The sequence below is a fragment of the Dipodomys merriami genome, unplaced genomic scaffold (assembly GCF_024711535.1).
Source record: "Dipodomys merriami isolate MVZ:Mamm:240054 unplaced genomic scaffold, mDipMer1.0.p SCAF_43, whole genome shotgun sequence".
Lineage (NCBI taxonomy): Eukaryota > Metazoa > Chordata > Mammalia > Rodentia > Heteromyidae > Dipodomys > Dipodomys merriami.
In genome coordinates, this window is record NW_027205937.1 from 10,714,521 (window position 1) to 10,731,911 (window position 17,391).

The following is a 17,391-nucleotide window of genomic DNA, read 5'->3' on the forward strand; positions in this document are numbered from 1 at the left end:
GTGTGTTCTGGTATGACTGTGCAATCTTTTGGGTGTGTGAAAATCTCATTGGTTGCCTACGTGACCAGGCTTCACCTTGTGATTTTTGCATTTAAAAACCTAAGTACTTGGGCCACTGGGGGTCACAGTATCAGCTCCCCGAGTCTGTGCTGTGCCCCTGGCCTGTCAGTGTAGGAATCTTCTCAATAAAGTTGCTTCTTTAATAACAACTTTGTTGCGGTGGGCTCTGTCACTCCGGTCGACTAGGAGGGCTTGCCTGCCTGAGTAGGGGTCTTCCTACTACACAACCACCAGTGGAAACGGCTTCAGTGGCTGGCGGCTGCTCCGATCATAGCGTGGGTCCTGGCCAGAAGTGCAGAGCATGTGACAATTAGGCACCTATGGCTGCTGAGGTGGAGGCAGCAGTGGCGGCAGACTCAGGGGAGGAGGCCGCTGAGTCAACTGCTGCTGAGAAGGAGCAGAGGCTGCGAACATCCCCGCCATGTGCCCGCAGATGCCCCGCCCCCTCTCAGCAGCGCTGCTTTTCAAACATGGCCCTGCCAGCTCTGAACCACAGTGCCTCTTGCAGTAACCTGGCTGAGATGGCGTGCCCCTGGCATGCTTGTGGCCCTTACTTGGTCCCGGCCCCAGGTCCTCAGATGCCAGGTGCACACCTGATCACAGCCTACAGCTTCTTCCAGCAACACATGTGAGTGGCCGCCCTGCGGGCCAGCACCCCACGACCCAACCCCCAGCATCCTCCCCACTCTACCCAACCCCCCACCCCTGCAGAGCCAGAACCCCGCCTCTTGCTTCCCCTTACCCATCACCCCTGCACCTCCCCCATGTGCCACAGTCTGCCCTAGCTCTGCCACAAATGCACCCAAGGGGGGGGTGGAAGTGGGTGTCCACCCGGGGATCCGACCCTCATCTCTAGCGGTTAGTGTCCCAGGAAAAGGGGAACTTCAGGGATGGGTGAAGAGGGGGCACCACAGAGCCCCTAGCCTGGAGCAGTGGGAGCCACACAGCCTTGCATGTGCATCCTTTCTCTCCCTTGTGGGAACCTGGTGGCTTTCATCAGAGATGGGGAGCAACACCCCACCACCTGCCTTCTAGGTCTTTTCCTTTTTGCTGGGGAGGGAGGTGTTGGATGCAAAAGATAGGCCCCCCTTGCTGTGTGAGCCCTTGTCTTCTGTGCTCAGTCACCCTTTCACCTGAGGACATTCCCAGAAGAGCCCACTAGAGAGGTGAGGGCACTGGGGTCAGATAGAAGGTGGGTATTTGGGAGAAAAGCACACCCCCTCTGACACACATACAACCGGCCTGTACCCCCAACCGCAGCTGTCAACAGTTCTGACTGGGTGATCACATTTCCCAGTTCTGCCAGCTTCTGCTAGTGCTCCCAGTCCATCTGGTCTCCTCATCCTCCCCAAGAATCTGCCAAGTTGTTCAGAAGTATGTAGGAGGGAAGTAGGGAGTCCATCTATGTATATAGCCTTTAGGACCCAATCAAAGTCCCCAATGACACCCCCACCCCAGGTCAGACACCTCTCTGGAGGCACCATGACCCCCTGCTTTGTTTTCTGTCCAAGCTCTGAGAAGCCACGTGTCTCGGGACTCCTTCACCCAGAGTCCTAAACTAGGGTTTTGGTGAATGGGGAGTCAAGGCTGGTTGTTCCCAAGGAGAAGGGTCTGGCCCTGGAGAAAGGGGGAGGCAGGGTGGTTCTGCAATATTACAGCATTGTTCCCCTTGGGTGGTTGCCCCTGGTTCTGACAAGGGTACGTTGCCTAGATGAGAAATCAACAAATTCAGGAGAGGCACTGCTTTGAGTCTGTGTGTTTAGGTGTGTATGAGAGAGAGAGAGAGAGAGAGATCATCTTTCTCATTGTACAGTCAGCATGTCTAAAAAGAGTACAATAATTTTTTGGAGTGGGGGTCTGGTTGTGGGGTCTGAACTCTGGGCCTGTGCTCTGTCCCTCAGCTCTTCAGCTCAAGGCTAGCAATCTAGCACTTGAGCCACAGCGCCACTTCCGACTTTTTTCTTTTTGCTTACATGGTGCTGAAGAATCAAACCCAGGGCTTTGTGCATGCAAGGAAAGCACTCTACCACTGAGCCACCTTCCTAGCCCAAGCAAAAGCATTTTATTTGTGTGCATGTGTGTATTTGTTGTTCTTTTTTCATTAATACCCAGTATGAGCCCAGCCACAATTTTTGTTTTCTCTTTCACAGTGTCATGGCTCCTTTAGAGAAGATTTCATTAGATGTTCCTTCCCACCACTTTCGTCCCCTTTCCTGCAGCCCACAGTAACTGCTGGGCCTGCGTGGGTCTCTCCTAGGAGGCCTGTGTGAACCACAGACCAGAGTGGATACCTGCCCTTCTGTCTTTAGCCAGAAGGCTCATGAGGCTACTGTGACCACAGCTGCATTCTTCCAGCCAGACAGTCTGCTCTCATGCGTATAGTTGGAGCTAATTCAAAGTTGGGAATGTGTCTGCCAAACATAATTAGGGAACTAGATAGGGGGTGTAGGGCAGGGGCTGTGAAGCTAGGAGGGTCTGGGAATTAATGAACCGTGTGACATGGGAGATGGTTCACCACGACCGAGGATGAGGGGGGAATCTTACCCAGGGCGTTGATGGTGTCCAAGGGCATCTTAACAGGGGGCTCCGGCTCCCCAATGTTGCCATGGATTTCCTCCCAGGGCAGTGCACTGGTGGGCAGTCCTCCCTGGAGTCCTGCAGACTCCAAGCTATATCACTCCTGAGCTGTTTCCAGCTAGGCAATGGTAGGCAAGTGTGTTCCCCCTGTTGGAGCCTGCTTGGGATCAGGACATGCAGTTAGCTAAGGCTCTCTGAATGCCATTTTCTGTAATCTGCTGTAGGCTGTCTGGAAGGAAAAAGGGACTGCTTATTTTGGAACCCATTAAGTATGCTACCTTTTCCAGGGTTTTTTCTTGAAGCTGGCAATTTCTACTAATGTCTGGGATTCTGGGTCAAATTAGATGGACAATTTCAGCCACCAAACAATGACTTTCAAAGCGGCACAGGCAGAGTTCCCAAGCCAGAAGTTTTCCTGCTATGAACGTCGTGCCTTGACTGCCTTTCTCTGGCAGCTGCTGATTCTCCACCGGCTCTCTCTAGGCTGACCACCACAGTTGAGGATGTCTTGGGGAGCAGAGATTGTGACCTCACCATCCGCAGCCAGTCAGATGTGAGCAGAGACAATTCCCAGAACCTGCACTGGAATCTGGGAGATTCAGAGACCTGGAATGCCTCAAGGATCCTTTCTCTGCAACATGAAACTTGGGGGCCAGAGATAGTGGACCATCCTGTCTGCACCAGGGAGTGGAAAGGAGGCCCCTTGAGCCTGGCGTTCACCTCACAGCAACCTTGTTCACACCTGAGTGGGGAATGGAGTGCCACAGAGCTGGTCAGTGGCTGGACAGAGATCTTTGAGAAGATAGGCATCCCAGAGGCCCTGGAATCCAGTGAGGACAACATGGTTCACGTCCTTGGAACCAAAACAGTTAAGTGCAGTGGTACCAGGAGGGTGGGAAGAGGGAGGAGGGAGAACTGTTGGAGAGCTACATCAGGATTTGTCCCCACCCAGGATGCTTAACGAATTAGATGGGACTTTGCTGTAGTATTGTCATAGACAGATGCTACTTTATTTATCCAAAAATACGATTAGTGTGTGCCAAGCCCAGGGGGTGAGGGGCGGGTCATACACGATGAAAGGTTCCAGTGCTGGATCCACAGAACATGAAGAAATCTTGGTTTGAGTTGGATACCATTGCTTCACTCCTGTCATCCTAGCTACTTAGGAGGCTGAGATGGGAGGATTGAGGCTTAAGGCCCATGCAGGAAAGCCTTTAAGACTCTTGTCTCCAACTAACTACCAAAAAGAAAATGCCAGAAGTGGATGAGTGGCTCAAGCCATAGGCTGTTGACCTTGAGTAAAAAGGTTCAGGGACAGTACCCAGTCTCTGATTTTAAGGCCCAGGAGTGACACAAAGAGAGGACAGAGAAAGAGAGGAGTGAAGAATAGAGGGAGAAAAGGAGGAAAGGAAGGAAGAAGGGATCATGCAGGCCTTGGTTTGGAGTCAAGGGAGCCAACCATTCACAATCTCTGTGGGGACAGTTTCAGAGCCTAAAGCCAGTATGTAGGACGAAGCGACTGTCCCCTCAGCAACTTCATGATATCCAGGATCTGAGTGATTTGCTTACTGCTGAGGGAAACAGCCTGGGGTAGACCCTAGGGCTCAGGATGTGTCACCGACTTTATTTTCTGGTCAGATGAGAAGAAAGTGTCCAAACGTTAGGGAGGATAGGGAGTGCGATATCCAGAGGGGGGGAGGCAGGGGATAAGGAGGAAGATGAAGAGGGAGGATGATCCCAGATCAGGTGTGTCAGGCCATTGAAGCCGTGACCTCACCTTACAACCTAGACCATCAGTGATAGAGCCTTCAACCCAGCCACATGGCTATTAAAAGTCCTGGCACTCTAGGTTCACCCTTGACAACCTCGCTGTCGTCCACTGCAGGATGCCTGTGCAGTACATCCTTGGGTACTGGGACTTTTGCTGGCTCAATCTGAAGATGACACCCCCAGTGTTCATTCCTCAACCACAGACAGAGGAAACCAGGCCACTGGCACAGGACAGCCAGGGAATGAGGGAAACAGTCAGACGCATGTTGCTCTGAGTCTTCCTCTAGGGGACTCTAGGGCCCCATGACTGCCATTCTCAGAGGTAGAGTTGGGTCTCCTTGCTGGCTCAGCCTTTACTCTAGATGGCAGATGTGTGATTTAGAGAGGGCACACTGAAGGTCGAGGCTGGTGAGAAAACCAGAGGCACTGGGCTCTGAGCTGCATTGTTTCTTTGAGGATACTCACAACCCAGGATCATTCCTGAGGTGGATCAGCCCTTTTCTCCTTCCCCAGATAAAGGGACCTAGAGCCCTCCAGTCTGCATCCCTTGGCTGAGAAATTAATTCATTCCAATATCCTTTGGTTGGATAACTAGATCTCAACTGACTACCCAGTGTCAAGACAGGACATTGAGAGATCTTGAGTCCTTGATGAGGTCACGGGATCTCAGTATGAGATTGTACTTGTATGTCCTGACTCGGTGCATGGTCAGTCCCATCTCAGCCTGCCATGATCTAGGGCATAGAATCTAGAGACTCAGAGCACGATGGGGTCTATTCTGTGAGTCTTGAGTATTATGTGTGAGCTTTGAGCTCCGGTGTGCTCACCTGCTTCCCTTGGTTGGGTGGGTTTATGCTAGAAAAAGTTTAAAACTAGGGCCTGGGTCCCATCCCTTGTTTTATGCTCAAAGCTAGCACTCCACCATTTGAGCTCCAGCTCCACTTGCAAGGTTTTTGGGTTTTTAATTGGAGATAAGAGTTCTCAATGACTTTCCTTCCAAGGATGGCATTCAACTGCAGTCTTCAGATCTCAGTCTCCTGAGGGGATAGGATGACAAGCATAGAAATGCATCTTTGGCTGTGTGTCAATGGCTCATGGCCGTCATCCTAAGTACTCAGGAGCTGAATCTTAGGATCAAGAGTAAAAGCCAGCTTGGGCAGGAAAGACCCTCAGACACTTCTCTCCAATAAAGCACCAGAAAACCGGAAGTGGTGCTGTGGCTCAAGTAGTAGAGTGCTGGACTTGAGCTGAAGAACTCAGGGATAGAACCCAGGCCCAGAGTTCAAGACCCACAACCAATCAAAAGAAAGAAAGTAAAACATCTTTGCAAAGGAGGATGGACATGTGTTGTGTGTATGTGTGTGGGGAGGAGGGGGCTGGTAGATATTTATCGCCCAGCTCATTCCTCGCATTAGACGGATTGTTCAAACTCTTAGTTCACAGCAGCCGATTCTTGACCACAGGTAAAGCTCTGGGTTGGATGTCAACCATCGGACCTCAGTCTCCTCATGGGACAGTTGTGAGGAAATAAGGGACTAATACAGAGGGATCTCTGGAGCAGAGCCAGGAAAAGAGGGAGCAGGTGTCAGATATATTTCTCATCAATTCTGTGAGCATATGACAGGAAGTTGCTGGGAAAGGGCTCAGATGGGTTCTGTTATTAATCATGCAACAGGTGTGGGATTATGAAACAAAACATGGCTGTCTCTCATTACCCTATCCTCATGAGGTAGGGATCCTTCACTCTATTCATTTTTCCAGCTGGGGAAAATGAGTCATGGAGAAGCCAGGTGACCTATTCATGATTACCAGCTGAAAGGAATCTTGGCCTGATTTCTCTGCCATGCTTCCTAGGACAGTGGGTGTTATTCAGTCCATTTCTTGTGATGGGAAGTCCACTTCTTGTCATTTGTGGGGCTTGAATTCTGGATCTGGATGCTGTCCCTGAGCTCCTCAGATAAAGGCTAGCGCTCTACCACAGGAGTCACAGCATCACTTCCCATTTTCTGTTAGTTCTTTGAGGATAAGATTCTAACAGGCATTCCTCCCAAGCCAGCTATGAACCAAGATCTTCACATCCCAGACTCCTGTGTAGTTAGGATTATAGGTTTGAGCCATCGGCATCTGGCTTAAGTGTAATTCTGGAACTCTGTCGCTGTCTCTGTCTCTGTCTCTTTCTCTGTCTGTCTGTCTCTGTCTCTGTCTCTGTCTCTGTCTCTGTCTCTGTCTCTGTCTCTGTCTCTGTCTCTGTCTCTGTCTCTGTCTCTGTCTCTCTCTCTCTCTCTCTCTCTCTCTCTCTCTCTCTCTCTCTCAGGAATTGGTAGAATGAGTGTTGGAGGAGTTGGCCCAGCATCCCCATGAGGCTGGAACGCAAGGTGGCCCTCTCATTCTGGAGGTGGGCTGTGGGTCAGGAGCTGTTTTGCTCAGCCTGTTGAAGCAGCTTCATGAGGTAAGCCCCTCTGTGCCCTGGCTAGACCATGATGATTATTCATTGTCCATCCCATGAGTCCTTCCCCACATCACTCTGCTACACCATTGGAGGAAAGTGGATGAGAAAGTGTCACCTTGTCCCCCTGCCCAGCACAATCCCAGGCCTCTGACCTATACCCCCACCTATCTGACAAGACCTTGGCTCTAAGACAATAAAAACACTCTGTGTGTACTACCCTTTGCTGGGGAGTGTTGTTTTGGTTAGGGTGGCGGGTTCAGAGGAGAGACCCCAGACCTGATTCCTCCCAGGGAACATTTGTTCTTGTGACAGAGCCAAATCATTGCTGTGGATAAGGACGAAGCCTCCATCAGACTGACCCAGAACAATGCTCAAAGATAGGTAGGCTGTTGAAGTATCAATCCCACTCATGTCTGCTTCCTACTCCCAAAAAGGAGGTGTAGTATGGGTGGCCTGGCCTTGGGTTTAAGGGATTATAAATGGATGGTGGCGGTCAGGAGCTCATGGCTCCCACCCACCATCCTAGCACTTTGGGAGGCTGAGCTCTGATCTTTGTGACTCAGAGTAACCCAGGCAGGAAAGTACGTGTGAATCTTATCTCCCATAAACCACCTCCCTCCCCAAAAACACACACAAAAAGCCAGATGTGCTGTGGCTCAAGTGGTAGAGCCTCAGCCTTGAAAAAAAGAAGCTCAGGGATAACACCCAAGCCCTGAATCCAAGCCCTAGGACTAACACAATCATGAAATAAATGAACATTGTACACCTTTTATCTGACTTCCAAGAAAGATGTATTCAGGTTTCTTGCTGGTACATGTAGCCAAAGGTAAGGGGCTCCCTTTCATGTTTCCCTAACCCTCACCTTCTCTCCTTCATCTGTCCAGGCTTAGGTTGCAGGACAGAATTCAGATCATCCCCCTGGTTGTGACCTTAGGTACCCTGCCCCATCCACCTCCCTTGGGGTCAGGATCCTGGATGCTCTCCCTGCTGGGAGGATGAGGCACCACAGAGATGAGGGTAGGTATTCCCAACACTCACGCACACACACACACAGAAATACCCCTAATCCAACTGAGACTAGCCTTTTCCAAAGACACTTTATCTCCTTGGATTAACTGACCTAGGAGAGGAATTTGATCCCCTGTAATGATTATTTTAACTTGGGCTTGCTAGTTGACAGGAGATAAACAGGAACAAAAAAAAACAAAAAGCCTTTGGTGCCCATCACCTGGGGTTCGGGCTCATGCCTATCATCCTGGCTACTCGGGAGGCTGAGAACTGAGGATCACAGTTTGAAGCCAGCCATAAGCTGGAAAGCCCATGAAACTCTACTCTCCATAGAACCACCTAAAAGCTAGAAGTGGTGCTGTGGCTCAAGTGGTAGAGCACCAGCATTAAGCAACAAAACTCAGAAAGACAGCTCCCAGATCCTCAGTTCAAGCCCACACAAAGAAATGGTCCTGTCTTTTTCCCCACAGATTGCCCAAGCTTCGAGCCCCCTCTCACGGAGTGTGATACAACACCTGCCCCTGGGTGGTGTATCAGGGCCTTCACAAATCCGGTGGTGGAATCCAAGCCTTCCCATTCATGCATTCTCAACCCACACTGGCTGGAAGGCAGAGTCTGACAAGGCTGGCAGCCTGCACAGCGGAGAGCCTCCAGCTTTTCCAAGGTGATCAGAAAGGGCTTCTTGGAGACAGCACTTGAAAAGGGGGTCTTGCTTAACAAGGAGGATCTGAAAGACGCACAGAGAACAAAGGTGCTGCAGATGATGGGCAACATAGCAGAGCGTGTTCATTTCCAGCCAGGGCTGCTGGTGAGAGACTTGGTATAGATGTGCGAAACTGTCCCAAGACAGGCCTGAGGCTTCACAGAAGAACAGCTATCTAGGGCTGGGATTTTGTCTCAGAGGTGGAGGGCTCGCTTAGCACACAGGAAAGCATGGGTTCGATTCCTAGGTCCTGCATGCACAGAAAAATCTGGAAGTGGCATGGTGGCTCAGGTGTAAGAGCACTCCCCTGGAGACAAAGCAAGTTAGGGACAGTGCCAGGCCATGAGGTCAGGCCCCAGGGCTGTCACCATAAAACAGTTCTCCCAGTGACCTTTGTGACAAGTGGATGGCTATGCCCTGAAGCTCTTAGTAGATCCATCTGTGCTTTGTGTCTCCTCTGACAGAGGGGAGCTGGACAGTCCTTCTGCCCTGGGTACCCCTGGGCCCGCTTGTCAGCAACCCTCCTAATGTCTTCCACGAGGACATGGAGCAGCTGGCCCCAGAAGTCCTCAGGTATCATTTGGGTGGGGCAGGGGGACATAGGGCAGGCCCAAGAACTCTTTGGGCGTCTGATCTGCCCTGGAAGACCAGGCAATCTGCAGGAGGCAGATGGGAGGATAAAGGGGGTTAGTGATGTGGAGGGGGCCCTTTAATCCCCATGGCTTCACCCAGATTGTAGCATCCCTTTGCTGTCCCTGAGGGAGGTAGAGGTGTGTCTAGGTGGTAGTGTCTAGAGGAGGACTAGGTGGACATTCTGAAGGACTTGACACCTTAAGCTATGAGCCGGTGGCTCATGCCTGTCATCCCACACCTGTCATGCTGGCCACTCAGGAGGCTGAGTTCCAGAGGCTCTCATTTCATAGCCCAGGCAGGAAAGTCCCAACAGAACCTCATCTCCAATCTCCAACCGGAAGTGGCACTGTGGCTCAAGTGGTAGAGCACTGGCTTTGAGGAAAATTAGACATCAAGGAGAGTACCCAAGCCCTGAGTTCAAGCCCCTCAACCAAAAAGCAAAAGCAAAAACAAAAAAACAAACAAGAAAGAAAGACACCCCTTCTTTGCTTGCAAGAGATAGTGAAGTACTATGGTTGCTATGGCTGTGAGACTAGGTGCTGGCCTCACTGTACAGACATTTCTAATAACTCTCCAGGTTTACCACAGTGTGAAGCCATAGCAGGGTGGGTGGTGCCTTACCAAGAACTCCAGAGGTCATGGCCTGTGGTAGGCAGGGAGTGGGTGAATGGGAGCAGGTGTCGGATGGTAGTGTCAATTATATGCTCTCCATCCATGGAAGAATGGTTTGCATGCTGGTGACCAAGTCTGAAGTGTAGGGTTACATTTGGTTTGTGTCTTGATGAGTTGGGTTTTCCCTTGGTATAAGAAGGTGGCTACATGAGGAGGCTACAATGCTTGATAAGAAATGTATTCCTTATCTTGCCCATGTAATTGTCATCCCTCTGTACAGGATTTTCACAATAAAAAAAGAAAGAAAGAAAAGAGCTGAAGAAAAAAAAAGTTGGGTGTAGCCTGGCGCTGCCAGTGGCTCATAACTGTCAGCCTAGCTACTCAGGAGGCTGAGATCTGAGGATCACTGTTCAAAGCCAGCTTGGGAAGGAACGTCTGTGAGACTTTACCTCCAATGAACCACCAGAAAATTGGATGTGGTGTTGTGGCACCAGTAGTGGAGCGCACACCTTCATCTGAACAGCTGAGGGCCTGCTGGCAGGCCCAAAGCTCAAACCCCATAACCTACAACCAAATAAAAGGTAGCTGAATTTTCTGCATAACAGTGTGTACAGTAGAAATGCGATGATATGTTGTGAACCATTCCAGACATGTGAGAGGCTCTGAGTTTTGTCTGCAGTTGGTCTGATGATGGTAGAGCCATCTTCTCTGGGGTGGAAAGTTCAGGGTGCTCAGGGACTGCTGAGGCTTTGGGCTACCACTGGGTGTGTCTGTGTGTTCGTGTGTCTTTTGTCTGTGTGTGTGTGTCTGTGAGTTTGGATGTAGAAGACCTGGGCCTTGAACTCAGGGTCTACGTGAAGTTCCTATGCTTCTGTGCTCAAAGCTAGTGCTCTAACACTTGAGCTGCAGCTCCATTTCTTGCTATTTGGTGGTTCATTGGAGATAAGAGCCTCACAGGCATTTCTGTGCTGGCTGGCTTTGACCTCAGCCTCCTGAGTAGCTAGGATGACAGGTGTGAGACACCAGTGCCATATTTGTGTGTGTGTGTGTGTGTGTGTGTGTGTGTGTGTGTGTGTGTGTGTTTCCCTCATCTTTCTCTGTCCCGTTCCTGGGTGCCTGTCTGCCTCTTTCTCACCTCGGATGGTGCCCCTCCTCCACATCGACCTTGCCTTTAGCCTCCTAACAGGGTCTACCATGAGTCCTAAATGGCCAGAGACCTGAGTTCAACTTTTCTTTGGGGCCCAAGTCCAGCTGTCCAAATCTTTGGCCTCCTGCAGGGGATTCTGCATCTGCTGGGCTAGCTGCAATAGAGCCTTGCCTGTCTCTGGGTGGGGAACTCAGACATGGGATGTCCTGCCCTTTTCCTCAGCTAGACCTCTGGCTGCATGTCCCTCTCAGCAGGCTGGTAGTGGAGTGAGGGAAGGGGGTTGCCGGTGGCTCTGGCCAACTGCAGCTTGATAGCGGACTGAAGGCTGCCCAAGCAAGGAAGATTCCAGGCTACATTGGAGGTGAGGCCAAGGTGGCTTGGAAATATCTGTTGGTACTTAGGAAATGTCCAAGTACTTTATCGCAGGCAAGTCTATCTTCCAGCCCCATCTGGGGCTCTCCAATCCTTCTAGAGAATTCTGGATGCCCAGATTACAGAGGCACAGACTTTAGATTCCAGGACCAGGGAATTGGGGGAGGAGAGACTGGTATGGCCAATACCTCAATGTTCTGGGGCATTAGCCTTGACCTAGGTATGCCCCCCTTGTGTACATTCACTTCTTAACCCAGAGCTCGCCAGAAACAGGCCACTTGTGGTGGTGCTGTAGAAATGGCAGGAGTGGAAGTGAGATCTAGGATGACCAAAATCTGGATTGATGGCCTAAGGGGGGGGGCAAAATGTGTCTTTAAAAAAAAACTCTAGAGCTGGAACTCAGGGCCTAGGCACTGAGCTTCCTTTGCTCAAATCTAACACTCTATCACTTGATCCACCGGTCACATTTCATCTTTTTAGTATTTTAGTGGATATAAGAATCTCACGAACTTTCATGCCTGGGCTAGTTTCAAACTGCCATCTTAAGAGCTCAGCCTCTTGAGTAGCTACGATTGCTGGTATGAGCCCCTGGCACCTGCTAAGGATGTTTGTGTGTGTGTGTGTGTGTGTGTGTGTGTGTGTGTGTGTGTGTGTGTGTGTGTGTGTTTACCAGGGCTCGAACTCAGAGCCTAGGTGGTATCCTTTAGCTTGTTTGCACAAGGTTGGTGCTCTACCTCTTGTACTCCAGTAGCTCTGCTTCCCACTGTTTTGGTGATTCATTGCAGATAACAGTCTGCCCAGGCTACCTTTGAATCTTGCTTGATCCTCAAGTGTCAGCCATGATTAGCTAGGATTATAGGCATGAGCCACTGGCATCCAGCTGCAAGGATGTCTCTTCATACTGTCTTCTGTTCGAACAGCTATCTACTTACCTTGGCCTAGATCTCTGATCTCCACATCAGCTCCCAGCAGCCCTTAACTGTGTGGAGAACATAAAGCTCAAAACTCTCAAGCATCCAATTTCTATGTCCTCAGGGGAGGGTACGTTTCCTCTGAAGCCTGGAGGAGTAGGGGGAGGGGGAAGAAGGTTAGGTATAAATGGGTGCTAGGCTGGGAGAGAGGTACACTGTCTTAGCCAAGAAGGAAAATGTGGCCAGATGTTAATAGCTCATGCTCTCACATTCCTAGCTCCTCAGGAGGCTGAGATCTAAGGATTGGCATTCAGAGGCAGCCCACGTCACTTTGTTTTTTCTTTTTTTTTTTTGTATCAATAGCATCTTTTATTGTGAAAATACTGTACAGAGGGGTTACAATTACATGGGCAAGATAATGAGTACATTTCTTATCACCAGCTCACTTTTCTAAAGTGTGTGAGACTCTCCTCTTCAAATAACCACCTGAAAGCTGGAAGAAAAGTTGTGACTCAAGTGGTAGAATTGCTAGCTTTGAATGAAAAAAGAGCCCGGGTTCTGAGTTCAAGCCCAAGTACTAAGATGTGCCCATGCGCACACACACACACACACACACACACACACACACACACACACACAGACAGACATACACACAAGAAGGTGGTAATGATGAGCTGAGCTAGAACTGGGGGCAGTCCAGAGGCATAGTCATAGTAAACTCTCGACATGTAATTTATTTCTCCCCAACTCCTTCTTGGGCTGAGGGTTCTGGGCCATGGCAATAAGTTCTATGGAACCTGCACTTCCATCCATGCATAGGGTACAGGACCAAGGGAAGAACACGATGGATGCTCGTTTATACTCAATGCATGATTGCAGACCTTCATCTGCCGCTGAACATTGGTGAGGAAAGCAGGCCTCTGAGCCCTGGGACTCCTGGGATACCCACTGCTACAATCAGCAGACGGCCAGCTGTGGATTCCTGAGCCAACAAGCCTTTCATGAGCCCAACTCAACACCCACCTAAGGTGTGCCTGACAAATTTGCCCCCGTGAGTAGGCATTACCTGCTGTGCCATCTTGCAGCTCTTGCCCCTCCTGGCCCAGAAACCTGGTCTGAAATGTTGATTTACTGCTCAGATCCACACTGCACCCATGACAGATGCCATTCTGATGACCTGGCTGATGACCTCAGTGCCCCAAGGCTAGACCGTTGTCTGATACTTTAGCCCGCTCTATAGAAAAAGGCTCCCAAAGAGGCTGCTTTCAAGACTTGTAGGACACCTAGATATTGGGAGACCCTTAGCAGTCCACTGGAAATTACTCTGCCTAGAGCCACAGAGTGAGGTTCATGCAGGCCAGGTGGGGCTTGAACTCTGGGCCTGGGCAGTGTCCCTTCAGCTCTTCAACTGACCAATTGAGCCACAGTACCACTTCCAGTTTTCCTGTGGTTCATTGGAGATCAGAGTCTCCTCTACTTTGCTGCTCAGGATGGCTTTGAACGACGATCCTCAGATCTAAGCCTCCTGATGAGCTAGGAGGATAGGCATGAGCCACCAGCACCCAACTGATTTAGACTTTCACCACAGTGGACTCGGAACTCCTGAAAGCTTTATTTTTTATGTGCCAGTACTGGGGCTTGAACTTAGGTTCTAGGCTCCGGTCTCTTTAACTTTTGCCTCAAGGTTGGCACTCTAGCACTTGATCCACAGCTCCATTTCTGGTAGTACATCGGCAAGAAAAGTCTCACTAACTTTCCTCCCCTGAGCTGACTTTGACCCACAACTTCTGATCTCAGTCTTTTCAGTAGCTAGGATTTATATGGGTTGAGCCACTAGTAGCATTGGGCTAGAAACTTTTCTTTTTTTTTTTGGATCCAGTCGTGGGGCCTGAACTCTGGGCCTGGCCGATGTCCCTCAGCTCTTCAGCTCAAGGCTAGCGCTCTAACACTTGAGCCACAGCGCCACTTCCGGCTTTTTTCTTTTTTGCTTATGTGGTGCTGAGGAATCGAACCCAGGGCCTCATGCATGCAAGGCAAGCGCTCTACCACTGAGCCACCTTCCCAGCCCCCTAGAACCTTTTCTTTTTTTTTTTTTAATTGTATTTTATTTTATTTGAGAACATACTGTACAGAGGGGCTACAATTACATGGGCAGGATAATGGATACATTTCTTACCAAGCATTGCAGCCTCCTCCTTTGTTTACCCTTCACTTCCCTTCCCTGCCTCCCCCCTCCCCCCACCCAATTTTACCCCCCTCCCCCCACCCAATTATACCCCCCTCCCCCCCCACACCGACATTGTAAAGCTGGTTTTGACATGACATTTTGTACTTCTCATTGTTACAACAGGTCCACCTGAATCCTTAAACGACTTGTTTGTCCCCATCTCCTCCACATGTTATACTGACATCAAATATAGTGAAAGCGGGGGTTACACTGTGGGGGAGGGACATACAAAGCAACAAAGAAATAATCTTATAAATGCGTTAGAAACACATGCATGAAAGAAACGAAAACATTAAAATAGAACCTTTTCTTAAGCAAGTGTTCTTCCGTGCATTTGCCCTGACTCCTCCATGGAAAGGAGGCCTGAGGGTCAGGAGCTGTGAAAAAAAGGCTACCAGCCACAGGAAATGGCTGGGGTCCATCTTGAAAAGCCAAGCTAATCTTCCCCCTGGGCCCCATTCTGGGACTTCCACCCTCTGCCCTCCCTGTGGATCAAATACAAGCCTTGACCCAGCCTTGAATGTATTACCGGACTTGTGTGAAGCCTCAGAACCTTCATTCCACCCACACCACCTATTCTACACCACAACTCAAGAAACTTTGTGCAGTTTGTACCTTCTGCCTGAGGCTCTCTATCTTGTTCCACATCTTAGAACTCCACTGGAATTTTGGCACTGGTTATACCACCTCCAGGAGCAAGTTTTTCATTCCCTTCTCCCTCTTTTTTTTAAATATTGAGTTGCTAGAGATGGAACTTGTGCAGGCTGACTGGCAAATGCTCTAGCTTGGTTTGTGTGTGTGTGTGTGTGTGTGTGTGTGTTCATGCCAGTCCTAGGGTTTGAATTCATGACCTGGATGCTATCCCTGAGGTTTTGTGCTCAAGGTTAGCACTCTATTACTTGAACCACAGCTCTACTTCTGACTTTTGGGGTGTTTAATAGGAGAAAAGTGTCTCATATAGACTTTCCTGCTTGCTATTGTGATCCTCAGATCTCAGCCTCCTGAGTAGCTAAGATTACAGGTGTGAGCCACCAGCAACTGTCCTCTACCCTATCTCTTACCTCTAACCTTGGCCCTCCTATGAGTACCAGAAGAATATGTCTCACCAGGCTCACTTTTTTGCCAGTCTTGGGGCTTGAACTCAGACTCTGGGCATGTTCCTGAGTTTCTTTTGGTCAAGGCTAGCACTCTTATCACTTAAGCCACAGTGCCACTTTTGGCTTTTTCTGTTTCTGTGATCCTGCGGAATCAAACCCAAGCCTTTCTGTGTGCTAGGTAAGTACTCTACCACTAAGCCACATTCGCAGCTCAAGGCTCACTTCTGACAGGAACTATGAGGGTGGGCTTTATTGGCTTATCCCTTTTGGTGCAGAAATCGCTTGCTACTTCATATCTTTGCCAAGATTTGGGAACAACCTGTGACTCGGCAATGAGAATGGTGAATGAGGAATAGCCACCAGGCCCCAGAGGAGTAGGCTCACATTTAACAGAGGGATAGAGAATATGGAGCCAGAACCTTTGACAACTCCTACAGCCTAGGACCTGTGGTCTCCCTGGAGGCAGTGGCTGGCTGCTCGGTGTCCCAATGGGACATCTCAACCAGAACATAAGGCACTTGTTGCACAGCCCAGGCAAAGCTGGCGGGGCTTCAGTTATTAAATGGCAGAGAAGGATGCTTTGTTCAAGCTGCTGGCTCAGACTTAGGACTCTCTGAGGACTTGCCCAGGTTGAGGGAAGGACATGAGCATGGGCAACCTGCTGAATGCCCATCATCCATACATCATCCATCCATACACAGAGACATGGAGTTATTGCCTCCTTTTTTGGGGGTGGGGGTTTAGGCAGGTCCAGGTTTGTACTTTGAGCCTAGGCCCTGTCCCTGAGCTCCTTTTGCTCAAGGATAGCACTCTGCCCTTGAACCACAGCCCCACTCATATTTTTTTTCCCCTGTGATCTGTTTGAAAAAGAAGAGTGTTGTGGACTTTCCTGCCCCGGATGAATTCAAATTGGCATTCTCTACATCTCAGCCTCAGGATTAGTTAGGTTTATAGGCAGGAGCCACTGACACCTGGCTTTCTTTTCTTCTTGTTGTTCTCTTTTTTAATCATGACAATCTGAAATCTTCATGGTGTCATTCCAATGTTTTGCATTCAAAGTAACCTAGCCAGGCCTGGAATTCGAATGCTATGTCTATCACCCACAAATGGAGGGAGATCCTGATGAATGCTAATTGAATGTTATAAAAGTAATAATTAAATTTGCAGTTAATTCATGATTCTATTTTAGAATGCCACACAAAAATTATTGGATTTAAATCTTCATTCTAGCACCAAGGTATGATTAAGGATATTGACTAATTTTTAATTCTGTTGTAAGTATTCAACCATGATACCTCATTAAATGGAGTCATAATTTAGTAACTAATAATTGGTTCTAACATATATATAATTTAATAACATCTTCACATTCCCTCTTTGTAAGTGTTTGTATATATATATATATATATATATATATACACATATAGGTGCAGGTATATATATATATATATATATATATATATATATATATAATATCAATCTACACATTTTTGAGCACATTTTGATCACAGTTCATCAGAATTTCCTGGATGCTCAGTTTGCCGGAGGCTGTTGTGCTAAGACTGTACCCCATTTATGGATTGGGCAATGTAGGATGAGTTGAAATTCCAGCTGGCCAAAAATTTATTTGTGGAGTAAGAAGCCAATTTGACACATTTTTTTTCTTCTCTGTGAAAGTCCTGGGTCTCAATAGGATGTATAATCCATATGCAAATATATCCTATGGGATATGATATAATAAAGGAAATGTTATATGTGTAACAATACTAAATAAGGGTAATAAATGTCATGTGCAGTAGAACCTATGTATGTAAATAGATCTCAT

At 48.9% G+C, this 17,391-nt stretch overlaps 1 pseudogene; it reads left to right on the plus strand.

The window, feature by feature from the left end:
• Positions 1-7,851: 7,851 nt before the first annotated feature.
• Positions 7,852-17,391, plus strand: part of LOC138807728 (MTRF1L release factor glutamine methyltransferase-like) — a 60,443-nt pseudogene continuing 50,903 nt past the window's right edge.